Raw genomic sequence first — 22,387 nt, 5'->3', positions numbered from 1 at the left:
GATATACGTGACGTGGCGGCATCATACATTAGCATCGTTCGCTATAGTTGTAGTACACTCCTACTAGGACGACAACTCCTATAAAACCTTGCACTTGGCTCTTTGCCTCTTCGGGAGGTTCAACAGTTCGTACTCGTGTGAACCTTGCACTTGGCTCTTTGCCTCTTCGGGAGGTTCAACAGTTCGTACTCGTGTGAACCTTGCACTTGGCTCTTCGCCTCTTCGAAAGGTCCAACCACTACAAGAAAAATGTCAACTTGTGACCTTGACTATTGGTCACTGAAAGGTCATTATTTTTCATTTACGACCTTTTTGTGACCAAAAATAGAAGGTCAAAAGCTGGCGATTCTATGACCTTCTGTTTTGGTCGCTAACTCTCTGCCCAGGCCACGTCGGATCCGACGTGGCAATCTGATGTGGCAAAATTGCAATCAATTGAAAAGGTCATTGATAAGATTCAGCCCGGTCCAGTTAGGTGTTTTACATGAGCCAAGCCCAACAATTCAGCCCATTTGTTGTTTTTTTCCTATGCTTTGATTAGCTACATGGGCCTGGCCCAACAATTCAGCTTTCATGAGCTTCTTCCATTTGTTTGGGCCTCATCCTTTTTGCAATCTATTTCCATTTTTATTTTCTGAGATTTTATTTAGTTTCATTTTTTAAACGGTCTAGTGCTTGTTGGGCTGTGGCCTTCTTCAGCCCAATTATTTGTCCGGTATTAGATCTCAGCCTTTTGGACCAGCCTCTAGCCCAGTTACACACACGCACATCCAACATTATTTTATATTCAAATCAAGAAAACTCCATATGAAATTCAAATCATCCATCGCATCACATCAGGTTTACATAACAAATCATCTCAGGAATACATTTCCTTATAGAGGAATATAGAAGGAACAGAGGGAATATGCAATAAGACAATTATGGCACATCCTACAACTTGCCATCCTACAACAAGAAGTATATAACAGGAGAGTACAATGGACTTCATTGCTCTCTCTTGTGAGACTTGCTCCAGCTGCGAAAACTTGCCATCCTACAACAAGAAGTATATAACAATGAACTTCAAGAACATTACAGGAGCTAAACACCCAATCAACGTGAAGTGCTCAAAAATGCCTTAGCACATGCATTCAAAATTTAGACACTTGACATAGCCTCATCAAGCATGCAATAAATTATAGAAAGTAAACGAGGACCAGACTTTACAATTACAGACACATCCAACAATCCATGAGGCAAAATCATGTGAATCCAAAAGGAGAGGCAGGAAGGGATACCAATTTTGATCCAGAGGGGCTACGAGTGTGGCCTTCTTCCGAAAGAGGTTGGCCCTAACACACCTTGTATCAAAGGTGCTGGGAGCTCATAGATTGTCCTGGTCAGTGAGCAGGTCCTCGCATCCGGTCATACTGCTAGCCTGAGTAACAGGAAAAATGAAAGGAACAATTTAGACTTGCTATTAACGAACAAAGACTGTAATCAATAGCAGATTAAGCGCCAATTTTCTCGGATGCAAGGAGAAGAACGAGCAAGACAACACAGAGATGTGGGACAATGCTGTACCTATAGATGATGTTCACAGCCAAGGAAGACATGGGGCCAGCCTTGCATGTGTGCGTGCTTCACCGGTGCATGCATCACCATAGCAGCCAAGCAAGTAGACATCATCGACATCTACTCATCGCTTTCCTGGCAATGGAGAAAGAGTCAAACAAAAAATATTAGACCATGATATGACACCAGACCATAGATTAGTAACTTTAAATCACAAAGTATATCCTCAACACCATAAAATAGTCCCAAACTCGAGTGTTATTTGAGTATATCGCATGTAGTTTATTTTCATGAGTCCATAAACATGGAAGGGTTCAATACAGTCCTAATATACATTCATATTACAATAGCTCGATAAGTCCAGAAATATGTTGTATATGCACGATAAGTCCAAAAACCCCAGTGCTATTTATTTACTGGTTTTACTGAATCACACTACATTACTGCCCTTATTAGAAATCTCTCGCATGAATCTGGGTGCAGGGTAGATGCCTTTTTTATATGTTCTACATTACTACCCCAAGAAACATTGGCTTTGAACGCTTGTGCCAACTCATTTATCAACAGACATATTCTAGCAGAGAGGCACTCTGATTTGCCTATGTGGATCTGGACAGTTCCCCTCGCTCTACGAGAAGCTACCGAATAAACAGTTTCACACATATGTTGATTGGTTTTGATACTCATAACAAAAGGATGCAACATATAAACAGCAGCCACAGCACAACTACAACGCGGCTCAAATTTCAAGTTGTTGTGATGTGCCTGTAGCATGCTGCCTAAGCAACGACAATGCATAGTGGTACAGCCGAGAGATCAGTAGCATCAACACGTTTAGCCTACTTGGATCACACGCCCACGTACAGGCCCCAGAGACAATTCAACCAAATTGGCCAGGTTCGAGCAGAGCACAAAGGCAAAGACAAAGTATATATCAATGCCTACAATCTTAAGTTCAGTACACATCTCTTTAGAACAGAGTAATATTCAGAATTCATATATCAGTATATATTCAGAATTGAACCACCAACCACAGCTTTACTAATATCTCTTTAGTAGAGAGTAAACACCAGCAAACTAATTTCATCTTGAAGGGTAGTTTTGCAACAGCAACAAGCATTAAAACAAGCTACTCTTGTTACTATAGTGCAGTTCAGTACTATAGTTCAGTACCATATGCCTACAATCAGACACAAGCTTCAGTACAGTCAAAGTATAATTACAAATAGGATTAAGAATCAAACTTGTTACTCATGGGATCGTGGCACAGAGCGTTCAGTAAAGAGTATAACACAAGATACACTTACAAACACAAGCTTCAGTTCAGTGCAGAAATAAACAAGCCTCAGATTGTGAGCAGCAGTGTTAGATTGTTTACCTTCAGAGTTCTTCTCCCACCTCCCCATCCTTCACAAAGCCACCCTCCACCTGACCAAATCAAGCTTTCAGTTCAACAATCAACACCATTCACCTCTTCATCCTCACTATTTCTGCCCAGACACAGTCACATGAACAACATTTAGCTACACAGAGAGGAGACAAATCGATCCAAGACGAACAAGGTACTAGGATACATTACCTCCTGCCGTCCACAGGGACGCACTAGTAGTGGCACACGCCTTGTCAAATGGGATGAGGCCCTCAATGAACTCCGGGACGACGTCCTCACTGGCGTTGTCCTTGGCGGCCACCATCCAAGTCAGGCACGCCCTCGCCATCAGGGGCGGCGAGCTCCTAGGCCTCCTCTGCCAGCACGCCCTGGTCGGACTCATCGCCGCACTCGTCGTCCTGGTTAATTGCATGCACACAATGACCACCACTATCACAACATGATGTTTATATAATAGCTTAAGTGATCTTAAATAGCTAGCAACGAAGTCTACTGCAACATCTCAGTCAATTAAATCACATATGATTGTGGGACTTTGATTAACCAAAACAGTGCAAATCAATCTATTATAAGACAAAATAATGCTCATTTAACAAAATATCAACACCAAGCACTCATTCAACTGCACCAAATTAACAGTAACATAATCTGTATGGTTAATGTTCAAACACACATGTGAAATCATATTGTCAAATGCATGCACATATACCACTAATATCTTTGCAGCAGCATTTGCCTGCCATTTTACACATTAAATTAGATTAAGCATGTGAAGCAGTTAGACATGCATCTCCATTTTCACGACACTGAGAATGGTAGCAGAAAAAAAAATCGACAAGGTTACAGACATGTAGAAAAGTAAGCAAGCGAGCAAGCAAAACCCTGCAGCTCACAGTTGCAGATGCCGTCATCCTTCTTGTGGGTGTAGCGGCCGGCCTCGGGCATCATCGCGGCCAGGAGGAACCCACCGCCAGAGCAGACAAGGGGCATGGGGCAGGAAGCGCTCCAACTCCAAGGCGGCCACGCGCGGGGCGACGGAGCCGTGCGCGCCTGGACTCCATGTCTGAAGGAGCATGGCATGCGATGTCAGCATTCCCCTTATGTCTCTCACTGCCAATTGGTGCCTGCCAAATAAATTCAAATCCTTGAGTTGACAGTTACCCATGTTGCTCAGTTTCTTGGTTCAAACAAGCTAAGGTAAAACCATCTGAACTATGTAAGCTCAACCTTTAACAGATACATCTCCCAGACTAACCAAGGATTTGAGTTCTTATTTCAGCCAGATTATCTAACCAAGGTAGCTGCAGTGGTTCAGTTTAATCTTGAACCAGTTAACAGTTTTAATGTAGTCTTTCAGTAAGTAGAAGCTAGTGAAGTACAGCAATGAGCAATCACCTCCATGGCTACCACATTCCATAATACTAGTTGCTTTACGGAGATGCTGGCATAGCTAATCTCTGGTGGAAGCATTACACCTCAAAGGATACTTCAGCAAACAGAGACCACACTTTACATTTGAATCTGCGGGAATTTTAACACATATACAGGTACTCATATTTGACATAGTTTGGTGAAACGTGACTTATGCTGAGACGAATCTAGTAGTCGAACAGGTTGTGTGCGTGCGCCCGGAGCAGGGGCGGATCACCACGTATTTTGGAATGGCAAACAATGGATGGATGGTACGTATTTCTGTTACCTTGCCTTGATCTGATCGCCGCTGCAGATTCACCACGCCGGACCGAAGTCAACCTGCGATAATGGGAGGGAAAGGGTTAGGATTTTTGGCATTGCTGTTCTAGGGGGTTCAGAGGAGAGAGGCGACACGGAGGAGAGGGAGGGGGACGGGATGGGGTGGGGGTGGTGGGAGGGAGCACAGGCTAGTGGGGGAAGATGCGAGCGGGGCGAAGCTTACCTGCGTCGTCGTCTGGTCGCCGAGGCTTCTCTGCCGCCATGCCGCTCTCCCGCACCGCACGGGATCATAGTGCGCGGGTCGGCCTGGATCGCCATCGACCGGATCTCAGCCACCACCGGGGCCCGAGCGCGAGCAGGGCGAGGGAGAGGGCGGCCAGGAGCGCCGCGGCATGCGGCGGTGCGGCGGCGGCCATCGAGGTGGTTGATGCGATCTTGGTGGAGGCGACGGGGAGAGGGCGGAGACGGTGAGATTTGGGATTTGGTGGGCACGGGGTCGCGTGATTTGTCGGTAAAGTCAGGCGACGGGCTGAGGGCTCCTCGCCGTCGAAGGGCTGAGGGTCGGCCAAGGTGCGGGGGCGGGGCGGCTAGGGTTTCGGCGAGCGAGTGCGGGTGCGGGATTGGAACTATGGTGAGTGCGTGCGTGGGGATTGGAACGGTGGTGAGTGGGTGCGTGGGGTCTGCGGGTACGGTGAGGAGTGGGGGCGTGGGTGAGAGGGTGAGGGGTGAGGGCTGCCGTTGGATTCGGGAGCATCCGACGGTGTCTAAGGCATGATCCACGTGATATGCTTCTGGACCAATCAAAATGCAGCAAGTAATTTGAACACTTTTTGACCATCCAAATTGGCCGTAATCAATTAAAGATAAGTTATTTCATGAGAACTTCATTCTTCATTTTTTGAGTGCTCAAAATGAGTTTTTTTTGTAAAGGATCAACCAAATATGTGTTTAAATAATCTCATATTATGTACAAGGATGTATCTTGGAATGGCAAACAATGTTGCCTAAGGGAGTTTCCATTTTTTTGGACGAAAAATCGATTTTCCATTTTTTGAGTGCCCAAAATGAGTTTTTTTGTGTGAAGGACCTACCATATATTTGTTGCAAAATTGGAACAAACCAATTTTCCAAAATACTAGGCCATATTTAATGCACAATTGACCAAATGGTTGGGGGTAAAAAGTTTTGATCCACCTTTGATGAAAAAGACAAATTTCCGCCGATTCAGCAGGAAGCGGGTCAAATTTGAACTGCAGCTACCTCATAGTTTGCTCTTTATTTTTTCCAAAAATCATTTCTAGGTACATAAGTATCTATTTAATCAGAGAAACATCAAAAGTTTTCCAAGATTCAACCACTAGCTAGGAACGGCCAAACCCGCCGTTTTGACAACATTTTCAAACGGACATAAAAAATCCAAAAATATCAAAAAATTGAAAAACCTTCACATTGTGTCATTATATGTGACCAAGTTTCCAGAAAAAGTAATAAACTTGTAATACGGTAATTATTTTAAAAATGTGTTCTCAGAAATGAGCTATCATGCGTGAAGATTCATGGCTTTCGAGCCAAATGATCAATCTTATGGCCACATTCATGGTATAGTTTGTTCAAATGATCTCATATTGTGCATAGGGGTGCATCTTGGAATTCCAAACAATGTCGCCTAAGGGAGTTTTCATTTTATTTTCACGGAAAATGCATTTTCCATTTTCCGAGTGACCGAAATGAGTTTTTTTGTGAAGGACCTATCATATATTTGTTGCAAAATTGGACCAAATCAATTTTCTAAAATACTAGGCTATATTTAATGCACAATTGACAAAATGGTTGGGTGTAAAAAGTTTTGATCCACCTCTGGCGAAAAAGACAAATTTCCGCCTATTTAGTAGGAAGCGAGTCAAATTTGAACTCCAGCTGCCTTATAGTTTGCTTTTTATTTTTTCCAAAAATCATTTCTAAGTACATAAGTATCTATTTAATTAGAGAAACATCAAAAGTTTTCCAAGATTCAACCACTAGCTAGGAACGGTCAAGCCTGCCGTTTTGACCGCATTTTCAAACGGGCATAAAAAATTAAAAAAATTAAAAAATTGGAAAACCTTCGCATTGTGTCATTATATGTGACCAAGTTTCTAGGAAAAATAATAGACTTGTAATACAGTAATTATTTTAAAAAAGTGTTCTCAGAAATGAGCTATCATGCGTGAAGATTTATGGCTTTCAAGCCAAATGATCAATCTTATGGCCACATTTATGGCATAGTTTGTTCAAATGATCTCATATTGTGCACATGGGTGCATCTTGGAATTCCAAACAATGTTGCCTAAGGGAGTTTTCATTTTGTTTGCACGGAAAATCGATTTTCCATTTTCCGAGTGCCCGAAATGAGTTTTTTTGTGAAGGACCTACCATATATTTGTTGCAAAATTGGATCAAATCAATTTTCTAAAATACTAGGCCATATTTAATGCACAATTGACAAAATGGTTGGGTGTCAAAAGTTTTGATCCACCTTTGGTGAAAAAGACAAATTCCCGCCAATTCAGTTGGAAGCGAGTCAAATTTGAACTGTAGCTGCCTCATAGTTTGCTCTTTATTTTTTCCAAAAATCATTTCTAGGTACATAAGTATCTATTTAATCAGAGAAACATCAAAAGTTTTCCAAGATTCAACCACTAGCTAGGAGCGGTCATGCCTGCCGTTTTGACCGTATTTTCAAACGGGCATAAAAAATTCAAGAAAAAATAAAAAAAATTGGAAAACCTTCGCATTGTGTCATTATATGTGACCAAGTTTCCAGGAAAAATAATAAACTTGTAATATGACATTATTTTAAAAAAAGTGTTCTCAGAAATGAGCTATCATGCGTGAAGATTCATGTCTTTCAAGCCAAATGATCAATCTTATGGCCACATTCATGGCATAGTTTCTTCAAATGATCTCATATTGTGCACAAGGGTGCATCTTGGAATCCAAACAATGTTGCCCAAGGGAGTTTTCATTTTGTTTGCACGGAAAATCGATTTTCCATTTTTCGAGTGCCCAAGAGTTTTTTGTGAAGGACCTACCATATATTTGTTGCAAAATTGTATCAAATCAATTTTCTAAAATACTAGGATATATTTAATGCAAAATTGAAAAAATGGTTGGGTGTCAAAAGTTTTGATCCACCTCTGGTGAAAAAGACAAATTCCCACCGATTCAGTTGGAAGAGAGTCAAATTTCAACTGCATCTGCCTCATAGTTTGCTCTTTATTTTTTTCCAAAAATCATTTCTAGGTATATAAGTATCTATTTAATCAGAGAAACGTCAAAAGTTTTCCAAGATTCAACCACTAGCTAGGAATGGTCAAGCCCGCCGTTTTGACCGTATTTTCAAACGGGCATAAAAAATTCAAAAAAATCAAAAAATTGGAAAACCTTCGCATTGTGTCATTATATGTGACCAAGTTTCCAGGAAAAATAATAAACTTGTAATATGGCAATTATTTTAAAAAAGTGTTCTCAGAAATGAGCTATCATGCGTGAAGATTCATGGCTTTCAAGCCAAATCATCAATCTTATGACCACATTCATGGCATAGTTTGTTCAAATGATCTCATATTGTGCAAAAGGGTGCATCTTGGAATTTCAAAAAATGTTGCCTAAGGGAGTTTTCATTTTCTTTGCACGGAAAATCGATTTTCTCTTTTTCAAGTGCCCGAAATGAGTTTTTTTGTGAAGGACCTACCATATATTTGTTGCAAAATTGGATCAAATCAATTTTCTAAAATACTAGGCCATATTTAAAGCACAATTGAAAAAATGGTTGGGTGTCAAAAGTTTTGATCCACCTTTGGTGAAAAAGACAAATTCCCGCCGATTCAGTTGGAAGTGGGTCAAATTTGAAGTGCAGCTGCCTCATAGTTTGCTCTTTATTTTTTCCAAAAATCATTTCTAGGTACATAAGTATCTATTTAATCAGAAATACATGGTTTGGTGGTGATACATTGAGGTTTGGACGATGGCCGAGGGCCCCAACTCCAGAGCGCGTAGACTCGCATGCCCGCCGCGTGGTCACCGCGTGACTATGGCGTTGCCATGCGTTCTGGGAAGGTTAGGCATGTCTAGTAGGTTGGGCACTCCCTAGGCAGATGCCAGGAAGAAAATAATAACATAAGAATCTCACGGAGAGACCGAACTGAGCTCAAACATGAATTAGCAGCCAATTGTTTGATTAGCGATACGGGAAATTCACAAGGCCAATGGGCCTGAATTTTGTCCAGTATGATCATCTACTAGGGAGACTCTCTTGGCAAATTATCAGCTCAAATGGAGGAGTTTGGATGGCACTTGCTTTGCAAAGTACCACATCGGGCAGAACTATGGATGTTGAAGCTGGGCTCAAAATAATGAATGGATTGAGCTGAAATTTGATGGGGTGGTTATTTGGGCATAGGAAAGCACTGTAGAAAATTGATACGATTTGGACATGCCAAAGTGGTACTTCCTTCACAATGCTATTCCCTAGATAGAAACTTGGGAAAATTAGCGAGAGAAATTGGATAAATTAAATGAGCTCAAAGTTGGTGTAGGTAAGTTACATAGGTATGGTCATGCCCTGGTAAATTTTCAGATCATTTGGGTAAGCCTAGCTAGTACTTACTTCACAAAGTTTCTCTCGAGATAGAAACTTTGGAAATTTCCTGAGAAAGATTTACCAGGAAAATGAAGCTAAATATTATCATGTGGCAATGATTTGGGTATGGAAGAGTGCCCAAAAAGTTTGAGGGTAATAGGAGGGATCTGGATAACACTTGCTTTGTAATGTGCTAATCTGGCCATAAAATATAAATTGAACCTGGGCTCACATAGATGATTTGACTGAGCTGCAATTTGGAGGAGGGTGATAATTTGGGCATATGAAGGAACTGTATAAATTTCATGTCATTTGGATATATAAAAATGGTACTTGCTTCACAATGCTTCTAGGTGGAAAAAAAACTTTGGAAATTTGCCGAGGAAGATTTACTGGGCAAATGGAGCTGAATTTTGTCATGAGGCAATGATTTGGATAGGAAAGAGTGCCCAAAAATTTTGAGGGCAATCAAGAATATATAAATAGCACTTCCTTCACAAAGTATTGTTGTGAACAGAATAGGAAAATGAATATTGTTGAATTATTTTTGAACTAGGTAAGGAAGGATTTTTACATATTTGACGAAGATATGACCCAAAGAATTTATAAGATTTTTTGGGGAATTTTGGGAATGACAAAAATATAGGTTGCTTCACAACCTAGGGCAAAAATTGACACATGGACATGACACATAGGCAAAACTGATGAGATGGCGCCTAGTCATCACAACCCACCACAATTTACAAGGCTATGACCATCTATATTGGTCGTTAACAACTAGAGATAAGGTAGCGAACCAGCGTTGTTTGCTTTATGACCATTTCGTGTAAGGAAATTACGACCTTCCTCACCAAAATGGTCGCAATGGTTTAGGGTTTGCAGCCCCCCGAACAGCTTTTGACCAATTGGTCTCAAATGGTCATAGATCTATGACCAATTCTTTCAGGGTCACTGACAGAAGGTCACTAGTTGACATATTTCTTGTACTGAACAATGATGATATTATAGTACAATATGCTTCTGGAAATCTGACATCGATTGAACTGCTGCACGTCCACCGCGGGGGCGAGGGCGGGGGAGAGGGAGAGGGCGCTGTAGTCAAAACCCTCTCCTCATCCTGCGAACCACTGCGCGCGTGGGCGAGGGAGAGGCGTAGTAAGCAACGTTCTCCTTGTTCGTCGAGTTGACGGGACACATCAAAGCAGTACTAGTACTAGTCCATACTGCATCCTTTCCGGTTAATATGGCTTAACTTGAAACGAGAAAAATACATTGGCAGTCAACGTATGTAACAATACGCTCTTTACGGTCACTATATATAGTTTTGCGGTTATTATACGATCACTAGCTCATAGTAGAGCACCGTATTGCACCCTACTGACCGGCCACATAGTCGACGTGGCACTTTGTTGACTGGCTAAATTGTTGCCTGGTTTCTGGGTCCCACCTATCAGTTGGTAGAGCAAAGAAATCAGTTAAACAAAACTTTACGCAGGCACAATAGGAGTCCAACCCTTGCGCGCGAACCACCCTGGTTGTGTATGTGAGTGCATGCACGTGTACTCCCTCGGTCTTCCAACAAAGAGTGTACATCGGCTAAAAAACAAAGAGTGTACTACATCTATATTTCCAATGCATTTCGCCTTTAATCTAAATCGATATTGATTGACTAATGCACCAACTTGTGCTCTAGGTATAGGCTACATGTCTATCCTTAATTATAGCATGCAACGACCTTCGTTTAATCTTCTTCTCTCAATGGTCGCATGCACACATAATTCTGCTACTTTTGGCCGTTAATTATGCCCTGGTCAATGTGTAAATCTCTAAATGTACAGTCTTTCACGGACGTAGGGAGTAGGTTGAGCACTTGAGCGTGAGCGTGTGTGTTGCGTCGTGTGATGTGTGCCGCATGGGTGCGTGAGTGTTGCGTACGTCCATGTGTACATGTGAGTGTTGCATGTTGCATGCATGCATGCATGCATGGGGCTTACTCCTTCCCATTTACATGTTCATATTTCAAGCTTCCTCTGTTCCCTCCATATGGTGATACTCCCTCTGTTCCCAAATACGGAGTAAAATCCTCCCTCTGTTCCCAAATACGGAGTATTTGTCTTTTTAGAGATTTCAACAAGTGACTACGTATGGAGAAAAACGAGTGAAGTGAGCGTAGAGGCATAGGGATAATGTAGAAAGGAAGTCTTCGCGATCCATTATTCCCCATTTCGGTCAGAGAGAACTATTCAACTAGTATTCGCAGTGAAGTGACAATACACGCTGCATCAGATGGGACACTTAATTAATAAGCTAAACCAGCATGTTGGTGTTACTAAATCAGCCTTACCCAGTACTACCATCATGTTTGCCAGTAGATCACACTTCTGTCCTCCATTAACTGACATATGGGACCTCTTGTAGTAGACCCACATGTCATCGGTGTAACTATTTACACTCCGAAGGACGGTATATCCTGGTAGTAGTACTAGTAGAATTGAGATTTAATGCACTTTGTTCCCCGTCTTCCACTCTTCTTCCTCCTCTCTTCCCCATCGTCGGCCGCACACCATTTCCCCCCTCTCACTGCTCGCCCGCCCGCGCTATCTTCCTTGGTAGCTCGCGCGTACCATATCCCCCCGCTCACTTCTCGGCCACACGAGGAGAAGCTTCTTCGCTCGCCCGCCCAAATCCACTTCCCCACTGACTCGCAGGCATCGAAAACCCCAATGGCAGAACTGACCGACACGCAGAGCCGCGATTGGAATTACATCCCCGTTGTTCTCTCGGAGCAGATCTGTAATCGTATGGACCTACTCAGCACCGTCCGTCTGGCCGCATGCTCGGTGTCTTTGTACCGTCTACTCATCTGCAACCGGCTGGCTCTTTTCAAGACACCCTGCTTGCTGATGCCCGATCCTCGCAGGTGGCCCAGACACCGACTTGATGATCCTACGGAGGTTGCCGTGGTGCCCCTAGACATGATACCACTACCCATCCACCTGTCCTTCATGCGCGGCCACTACTGGGCGGGCATGAAGGCCAACTAGATCATCCTCATCCACCAATCCAGTACTCCGTGGCGTCTCGTGGATATCTACACCCAGCGAGAGATCACCCTTCCATCATTGGATACTGCCACCATCGAGCCTCACGGCCCGCTGGACACTCCTGCCTACTACGCACGAGACGCGTCAAGCTTTTGGCTCGACCTCTGTTTGCTGAAAGTTCTAATCTGCGAAGTGCCCACACCATCAGAAGACTACATGGATTACAGGCTCATTGCCTTGTTCAACATGGGATTAGTCTATCTAGAATCCGGTCGCCATACATGGTTATGGCTCATCGTCAATCCTGTTGAGGCAATATTTCTGTCTGATGCTATAGTGCACGATGGCATCATTTATGCGGTCAACGCACAGATTGGCTGCCTATACTGGTGGAATCTATCGTGGTGTAATTGTTCTATCTCATCTCATCTTTACCTTATGAATACGACTGCCTGTTCATTGTTACAAATTTAGAATAGATAGTATGTCTATAACCACATCATTGCTATATGTTCCTCTCATTTCCTAGATTTTTATGACCACACATGTTATTGTTAGAGTTGATATGAGAACAATTGGCATCTAATGATTGTTAGAATAGATATTATGAGCATAACATCATGATTGCTATATGTTGCTATCATTTCCAAGATTTTTATAACAACGCATGTTATTGCTTAGAGTTGATATGAGAACAGTAGTAGTAAGTGCTATGGTAGAATATGAGTAGGCTCTGACATAGCTGTTTTCCTCTCATTGTTACATGATGTTTGAACCATGACATATTGCTAGAATATGAAAGCCATTGGCTTATTTTGTTAACTTGGGGTATGATTATGACCACGACATTGCAATTCTCTGTCTATGATATGTGTCACTGTTATAATAATCTTAATTCCACACATACTCTGAACATGATTATTTATTTTTGTCCTTTTGGTCTCCAATTTGAATTGTTGCAGCAGACGCAAATGCGATGGCCTTCATGATTCCAGGACCTGGAATCATACCAGCCGATGGGTGGTGGTTTATCGCTTGTTCAGCTGACGGCGGTCATTTGATGCTCATTCGCACGTACCAAATTGACCAAACCATTACATCAAACCACATGCAGTACAATGCCTGGGGCGTTCGTGACATTGATGGCTATGGCTGCTTCGTGTTCGAGAAAGATCCCAGCTCCGTTGGGCCAGGTGTATTCAACTAGAGGCGGGTTTATAGCCTCGGCAACCACTCCATGTTCCTCGGGCTCAATTATCTGATCATCCAACCAATCATCGATCATATCACTGGCGATGATTACCGTGCTATGCAACTTCCATTCGTCAGGGGGGACTATGTTTACACATCATACCATGGGTTTCATGATTCACCATATCCAAAGATTCGTCGACACAGCTTGTTGCCAGATAATCTTCAGTGTGTGAAAGGCATCAAGCTTCCATGTGATGGATGGCTTTTGTAAACCCGACATGCGGCGATGTGGTTCATGCCAACAGCAAATATGCACAACTTGATTCGTACTGATATCTAGACTGAGCCATGTATTCTGCTACTGTAGCACGACCCTCTTTTGTTGGATATTATGTACTGTTGTTAGTTTGAAGCACTCCTCTGGTTTGAAGGATAGATACCTTTCTGGGATCAAGTGCAGTATATATGTACTGATAATGATGATAGAGATGCTGTGCAGTATATATATATAAGGCTAGACTATTCTGTTACTAGTAACAGAATAATATTCTGTTACCCCTCGCCCCTATAAGGGCCCGATACATTTTGCAAAACCCGGTGCTGCACCCCCACCCGAAAACATAGAGAAAGCCCACCCCACTCCCCAGCATCTTCTCGAACCACCTCTCCCCGACGGCTCCGCCCCCTGCTCCCACGCGCCACAGCCCGCCGCACCCCTGCTCCCACGCGCCGCCGCCCGCCGCCTCCCTGCTCCCACGCGCCGCCGCCCGCCGCCTCCCTGCTCCCACACGCCGCCGCCCACCGCCTCCCTGCTCCCATGCGCAGCCGCCGCCGGCCACCTGCCCCTCGCTACCCACGCGCCGCCGCCGGCCACCTGCCCCTCCCTACCCACGTGCTGCCCCCGCCGAGCCAGCCTCCTCCTTCCGCTCCGCCGTCCACGTCGCCTCGCTAGCCACCTTCTCCCCCGCCGTCGCGCGCCTTCTGGTCGGTGCTCCTTACGGCACCGCTCGCCGCCCCTTCTCCAACCTGTAGCTCTGCCACTGTGCCGTCCTCATCGGCCTCGGCTACGTACCTCAGTCCAATCCCGTCGTCCCAGGCCGTTCACTTTTGCCACACGCACACGGCGTCTCTCCGGCGACTGTGGCCGGGAACATGCGGCCCTACTCCCTACTCGATTCTCTCCTACCTAGCTCCTGACGGTGAAAATCTTCAGCCTCATGTTGGAACTTCCAGTTTATTTCGAACTGAACTGATGCTGCTCTTTATTCAGGCCCGTGGAGAAGGCAGAGACGCCAGTGTGTGTTATTTGTAAATTCTCTTTCCCCTATCTCATTTCATTTATGTTCTGGATATGATGTTCATGATGGAAAATTTGTGTATGGTGTAGTTCTTGTTTAGATGTCGGGCAAGTTCAAAACAATAGAACTTGAGAAATTCGAAAACCCGAATTACTGGGGAGTTTGCTGGAAACAAATCATGTGTAAGTTCACCGCACATATGCTGGTCCATTCATGATAAAGATATTCTATGGAACATTTGCAAACAATAAGGATTTGTGGTTTTGGTTGTTTTACAAGCCATGCTATGGCATGTACCCTGTACGTTTGTAGGTCTATGTTTTTTCCTGTAAAGCTAGTTAGCATCATAAGACCAACTGTGGGATATATATGTCCATTATGAGGAATAGTTTTAAATTCAAACAATGAATTGTGTCGCTGTAGTACTAATGTTCTAAGTCGACATCGTGTTACCGAGAGGTTTGCGCCGTGTAGTCAAAGTTTCAGTTAGTGATATATATTGTACATCTTTCTTTTACATGTTTGCGCATTGTTTAGGGGATAAAGTAAGAGATGAGTGCTTACGTACTTTATCTTGAACCTTGATACATCTTGGCACGAACTTGATGGTAGGAAGATGCTCAAATAAGGTTGCGTCTAGTTGTACCAAATACTTGCACTCCTCTGAACTGAGAGTACGCTTGAGTTTCCTATTCCTTCTAATCTTAATAAATTGAATTTTTTTGGAGCTGGCTGAACCAGGTTATCTTGATAGGAGTCCAGTGTTAGTTACTAAATTCTAGTCAGAGTAGTGTAATTAAAGGAATGTAGATAACTTGTGTCCTGGTATTACTTGTACAATTGCGTTGTTGTGCTGCACACTTGTACTCACATATTATTATGCTGCGATACTAGTTCTGAACATGTTGTTATGTTTGTCACATGCAGGTTTCTCCCCATTCTTCCCATCTTCATACTATGCCTTTCATACCATATATAAAAAAGCTCAGTCTGAAACTATAGATTTGCCCATAGCCTTGATCTAGGCCATTCTGAATAAAACTTCAAAGAAGTCTGAAATGCACTGTAGTATATAAAGCCTTGTTCATAATTGGATTCCGATACAATCACTAGTTTGCTTTTAGAGAGAAGTAACTCTAGACTCTAGAGTAAGAAATCAAGATTGTAATATGTAGGCGCAAGAACATGACTCCCTACTTGAAATGAGTACTCTTTTGTTTCAGCCAATACTTCTTACTCTGAATTCCAAAAGTGGATGCATATAAGAACAATTTAGTAGACTACTAGTAGTACATCATTATGTAAAGGACGATGTAATTACCACAACCTCAATGATTGTAGTATTGTTTTAGGATTGAGCTTGGGTTTAGTTTGTTAGGTACAGTTAGAGAGTATCTATTGAATTGATTTAGAGGCCTACTGTTCAGAAGTTTGATGAATTGTACACTCGTCAGTCTGCGTGTGTTGTTATTTAGTTCCACTGGATGTGTGTGACAAATCGGTTTACTTTCTTAGTTTAGCTAGTCTTCCTCTTTAAGTTCGGGATTCGCTCACCTGTTCGCACTTGACAGAATCGAGCTCTTCCATGGTTCACAGTCCAACTGCTATCTCCGCCTCCTGTCGCTCAAAGAATCGCGTGCAGGCCACCTCGTGCTCCGCAGCTGTATCCGGCTGGGCTACTCATGCGACAAGCTCCTCTTCCAGGTCTGGCAGCCCCCTGTACTCCGTCAATCTTCCAAAATTTGATCCTTTTTTTGCAGGATGCCGAAAAACAGGATGCAACATTTATGAAAAAAGACATGAATTTAGAGGAGGATGCAACACTGGAACGTAAAAGACTCAGTTCACAAAAAAACTGAAAAATAGCAGGAATAAGCAGCAGTTTCCAAAAATGAAGGTATAATAAAGTTCTGAAAAATGCTATGAAATTCTGAGTGTTGCAATTCAGTCCTGTTCATTTAAGTTTCATAAAAGAAGTACATGCCAAACAACAAGTAAAGTTTGACAACAAACCTGTAGTAGTACATCAGTATATACCCCATTAGTAAAAATCATGTTATGGTGTTTTCTCTATTAGTGTTTCTGTTAGTGCCTGCAAATTGAAAGAGCTGTGGAACTGGCCCGTTGGCATTTTTCCGTAAAAACATTGCTACTTGTTTTTTTCCAATTCCAGGTTTACATTCTAGCATACCTTTTTTGTCTTATCAATTACTCGTCTATCCTTCCTTGTAGATGGAGATGTGTGCATCTATACATGTGTTCTGGACTTATATGGTGGTGTGTGCGTGCTGCTGTATCCTCTTCTGGTCACTCTAATCTACACCCTCAGTACAAGCCGATGCATCACCAAGGTACACTGGAATGCATATGTGTTTCTTTTGTGGTGATGATTTTGGGAGTAAACTATGGAAAATTTAACAAGAGAAAGATGCGTTGAGATCACTAAAGTAGTGACCTAAAATGTTCTTATATTTCTTTACAAAGGGAGTACTCAAGTCCACCTTGCAAACCAGTAGCAGTTCTATAGTGCAAACATGCATCAAATTAAACCAAACCTGACTTGAAGCAAATTCATATCTGAGTGTTTATTCTGTAGCTCATCGATACTCATATAAGCCCATGAATATCTGGGTGTTTATTACTTTCAACTCTGAAGCTTGACATGCATATTTGGGGATGGTTTCAGGTACTAGTTTGGAACTATATCTAACCCATACTATAAATTTTTTCAGCAGTTCGACAGGGGTTGCGGGGTTCAGTTCAACGATGAAGAGCCAGGCAGCCGGCCTTTGCATCATGAACTGGTGCAGTTCAATCTTGTAAGAATTGAAAATTCCTTGATGTTGAGTGTGTCAGTGCATTTTCTTGGCAGCTTTGCTACTCTAGTTAGTAACATATCACTTGCTAAATCAAAATATTTTGGATGTTCACTTTCCTATGTTTTGTTGAATAATTCTCATGCTTTCTTTTCTGAGAGCTACAAAAATCATAGTGCTTAAAATACCGATGTGTGTGTCATACTTGAATTGAATAAAGTTAGAGGAGAAAGTACCCCTATTCCATTACTTTGACAAGTACAAGTACACCTTTTTGATAGTACAGTGCATGCCTGGTGCGGGCCCTGCACAAATGGCATCTTCAGCTCACCATGCTACCTCCCTCCCGCCGGTGGGTCTCCGTCCCTATTCAATTTTTCCAGTGCATCTTTATATTTTGTGTGTGTGTGAGTTGGTAAACCAAGTGTGGCTACTGCCCACTGATTCCTTCCTAATCCCCCAATTTTTTCTTGCAAAATGCATTTTGTGGTATGATCTACTACTAAAGATAAAACATTTAAGGATCTAAATATTTGATCAGAGACCTATTACATGTTGCAGCTAGCTCGAACTACATTTATAATGCGCAACTCAAAGGTCTGATGCTATTGGTAAGATAAGGTCACATGAATCCCAATTAAATGCGAAGCAAAGGGTGAAAAATGGGACCCTAGAAATCACTATTTGTTTCCTATATAAAAAATCAATACAATATCATTGTTACTTATCATTGTCTTGGACATAAAATTCAAACATGAAGACTTGGTTTCTTTCTTTTCTATAGTATCATGATGCATGCTTTGGCCGTTGCTCTTTAGTTAAATGTTATTTTGTTCAGACTATTATCATCACTCAAGTGGTTGAACTGTAAGTTTAGAATTGGCAGTAAACCGTGCAGTATCTTGATGCATGCTTTTTCTACACAGGCTTTACAGTAAATCATGCATTTTCCCATACACACAAGGTGCTTAGCTTCTAATTAGTCTGGGCATTGATCTTTTCAGAATTGATCGAGTAAAAAAACAACTTCAGCATGCCAATGAGACCTTTTCAGTAAGTGCTTTGACTTTGTCCATGTGTGTAATAATTGCCAAGCTCATCCTGTGAATGAACAAGCAAATGTTCCCATTCAACTATAGATATTTTTTTCTATCTCTTGATGAAAATGTTCCAGTATCATGTACTGTCAGCGTTCACTTACCTAGTAGAATAAAAATGGATGCAAGGTGTTTTTTTCCTGTTAATGTCTGAGCCAAAACTGAATTATGTGGGGTTAAATTTTAGCTGAATGCAGCAGCAGGAGACACAAGATCACCTCCGACGCCGCTGGTCACATGAAGGCCGTTAAAAATGGTATATTCTCCATAAAAAGGTGTTTGCTTATCTATATTCTCTACTGTTGAATTATAGCACAAACATTTGCCGAAACGGTGTGCTCAGGACGTCTATTTTAATTGCTTAAACACAAACTTGGTGCTCTCAGTTCAGTACGTGAACAGTCATCAGTTCGTGAAAAATACATATAACATGCTTTTTTGTGTGGGATTTGGGGGGTGCCTAGTCTGGCTAAGAATGCCTTAATTGCTGCTTTCTTTGCTCAGTTCAAGTGACAGAAAAAATCTGTTCGAGAATATATATGCAGGAGGTTGGGGGCAAAAAAATTGTAGCTAGTGGTTTCGATGTGTCAAAAGATGAACATTTCTGCTTAAATTAAGTTTGCATCAGAGCTATAGCCATTTTCTTCTAAATAAGAAGTTTTACATAAAACCGAATAACTATCTTACAGGCAACTTACACAAAAACCCACCATTAGGATACTACATCTCTGATAAAAACAGTGACTTGTTTTCTTCCTTATTAACTTCACTTTTGTTACTTTAGCATATGTTCTGCTTGTAGAAGTCTAGATTTCTTCTAAATGTGAAGTTTAACTTCCCTGGAATTTTGGTTTATAGATATGGAAGAACAATCCTGAATAGGAAGTTTCTTATATTAGTTCAGTCCAATGTCTAATTTTAGTCCACTTTGAATCTTATTTTTAGTTCAGTACATTCATTGCCTAGAATAGCAACGATCTGTTAATCTGGCAAGCAAATGAATCTGAAACCTTTATGTTCGGGTATGACTTGATATTGACTTGCTGCTGCCTGTCATGATTTAGGAGGTTCGGATGACTAGGGACGTGAGCACCTGCCTAATTTTAGTCCACTTTGAATCTTATTTTTAGTTCAGTACATTCATTGCCTAGAATAGCAACGATCTGTTAATCTGGCAAGCAAATGAATCTGAAACCTTTATGTTCGGGTATGACTTGATATTGACTTGCTGCTGCCTGTCATGATTTAGGAGGTTCGGATGACTAGGGACGTGAGCACCTGCCGGAGAGCTCCTCCTCAATGAGTAATTGGCCTTGTGGTGCACTTGTGCTCTACACATGTTTGTCTTAATGCCTTTTAAAGAAAAAAACATGTTTATGATGTTCAATAGTATGGTCCTTCTCAGCAGATGTTATACAACATACATTTTTTCAGTACAAACTTTTAGAAAGTTTCTTTTTGAACTTGTCACAATTAATATACATGAACTTGATTATCTTTTTAACATGTACTGATATCAACTTCGTTGGATTTTTGTGCGTGTTCTTGTAACACAATTAGTTCAGATCTCGAGAGACCATAAGTTCAAGTTCACTAGTATTTATAAATGTTTATTGTAGTATAGTATTTACAAATTTCTTATAATTTCCATGGGTCGGAGGCTGTACATATTTCTTATTTCTATTGCTATAAGTTCAAGTGATCAAATGCTATAAGCTCGCATGTTATTCTCCAATTAGTTCAAGTGATCATTGTTTTATTTTTTTGTGTATATGTCTAAGAGTAAACTTTGTGACCTGAACTTTCTACTTACTGCTTAGAGAAGGTCCCTTTTTGTGGCATGAACTTTCTTATTGCTTAGAGAAGGTCCCTTGGAAAAGATGACTAGCTTTCCAAGTTGGGTTATCCTCATACAGTTTATATTTTAATATGGAATAGGAAAATATATTTGCTTTGCAGAGCATTAGATTCCCGAAAAGTAGAATGGTTGAGCTAGTTCAGTTTTTCACTCCATCTTTTGTTTGCTATTCGGTTCATCTAATTCCATATCGTAAGTACAACTCCCTTTATGTTTTGCATCTTCATATAACACAAAACAGGCACCGAAGGATAAGGTGAGAATATATACTAATAAAATGTGTGGTGGCATTGCCACATTTGAATTTAAACCACTAGCATTTTTACACACAAGGGCTTGTCCTGGGAGAGCCTTATATAGGCATGAGCACTACTGCTACAAACTTTAATCCCCCATCTTCCGGCCTGCAGAGCATTAGAAAAAAGTTCAATTTTGGAAATTCATTCAGTTCTCTGGTTAGTAGACTAGTGGTTCATCTTGCTAAATCTTGTGGTTTAAAGTTTCTTTTTTGTTGCAGCAGTTCAGTGTGTATTTTAAGAAGAAAAACCAACAACGGCGGCTGCACTGGAGCCGCAGGACTACTATTGCTGATAGGTTTGTGAACTAATAAACATTCTTTTTATGTTCATGTGATGTTTCATATTTTTGTGAACTGATAGTTGATGCTCTTTGTGGACTGATAGCTGATACTTGTTGTTAACCGATAAACTGAATAAATGAGATGGATGTATTATCAGGCCATGAAAATGATGTAAAAAATATGTGCAATTCAGCGGATGAGTATTATGTATGTCCTTCTAATCTGAAGGTAGTGGCACCACTAAGAAAAACAAAATAATCAGTTTTTTGTAGCCATGGAATGGGCATTTGGCTCAGTAATCTTCCATTGCTAAAGGTACTGCCTCTTGAGTTAATTTATGAAACTGAAATCATCCTTTTTATGTTTTCATGTTGTCAAATAAAACCATTTTGTTGGACATGCAGCGCTCAAGCTGTTCACCCTTACCACCACAAGCCGTTCACCTCCGCCACACGAGGTCGTGTGACGACACAACTATCAGAACGTTCACCTCTGCCACAGGAGGCCGATGCAACACTAAGAATGTTTTGTTCTTTTTCAGTACATGTTTTGTGTGCTTTTTAGTACACCTACTTAATGATTCTATGTCCAATTTCCCATGTTTAAGTGTTCTTCCTATAGCACAACAGAAGTTGTGTGTTATGCTTAATAAGCATTTGAGAAAACCTTGTATGGATCGAAACTAGCATATGTTCTGTTCTATTCTTGTAAATGAAGCTCCACTTTTGTTTTGTTTGAGGTTACTTGACATAAAAATTAGTATATGTTCTATTGTAAAAACATATCTAAAATGTCATGATGCATGCTACCAGAAATCTGAAAATACACTCAGTTCAGTTCCTATATCTTATTCCAGTTCAATTTAGAACTATTTGCAACTGTTCAGACTCGAGTGTTCCTATATTTTATTTCAGTTCAATTTAGAAGTATTTACAACTGTTCAGACTTGAGTTTACAACAGAAAAACATTTGGTAGTTTAGCGAGCGAAAATACTTGTTAGATTCATTTAAAAAGTGTCGTATAGTTCAACTTTTATATATAATAAATTCATAAAGAAATGAGGGAACAATTCAATATGTGTGTGTGTTAAAAACATAACAGTACACAGAAATTTGCTACGTACTCGTCGAAAGAAATCACATCAGCTCGAGAGGCACGGAAAAGAAAATTTGGTGCCAATAAAGTTTGAAGGAAAAAACAACTTTAAGAGGAAACGTGAGAAGCTCACAAATTAATTCT

The 22,387-nt window shown here is 41.4% G+C and overlaps 2 long non-coding RNA genes across 7 annotated transcripts; one reads left to right on the top strand and one right to left on the bottom strand.

Annotated features, from left to right (window-relative positions):
* Positions 1–365: 365 nt before the first annotated feature.
* Positions 366–5,311, bottom strand: LOC125512799 (uncharacterized). Of its 2 annotated transcripts, none has more exons than XR_015607737.1 (8): positions 4,863–5,311; positions 4,647–4,699; positions 3,796–4,071; positions 3,137–3,345; positions 2,936–3,047; positions 1,567–1,692; positions 1,281–1,420; positions 366–1,036 (listed from the first exon to the last, which is right to left on the bottom strand). It is a non-coding gene; the product is annotated as an uncharacterized LOC125512799 (long non-coding RNA). The 2 variants fall into 2 exon arrangements; XR_007285552.2 differs by having other exon boundaries at positions 370–1,036; positions 3,841–4,071.
* Positions 5,312–14,117: 8,806 nt separating this feature from the next.
* Positions 14,118–21,864, top strand: LOC125515087 (uncharacterized). 5 transcript variants are annotated; one of them, XR_015608899.1, is made up of 10 exons: positions 14,118–14,697; positions 14,769–14,806; positions 14,886–14,978; positions 16,368–16,693; positions 17,029–17,147; positions 17,532–17,964; positions 18,617–18,665; positions 18,907–18,984; positions 19,959–21,462; positions 21,552–21,864. It is a non-coding gene; the product is annotated as an uncharacterized LOC125515087 (long non-coding RNA). The 5 variants fall into 5 exon arrangements; XR_015608897.1 differs by having other exon boundaries at positions 17,529–17,615; positions 18,907–18,965; XR_015608895.1 differs by having other exon boundaries at positions 17,529–17,615.
* The last annotated feature ends 523 nt before the right edge of the window (positions 21,865–22,387 follow it).

The sequence above is a fragment of the Triticum urartu genome, chromosome 6A (assembly GCF_056163025.1).
Source record: "Triticum urartu cultivar PI428250 chromosome 6A, HENAU_Tu73, whole genome shotgun sequence".
Taxonomy (NCBI): Eukaryota; Viridiplantae; Streptophyta; class Magnoliopsida; order Poales; family Poaceae; genus Triticum; species Triticum urartu.
This window is presented reverse-complemented; position numbering and strand designations above follow the sequence as displayed.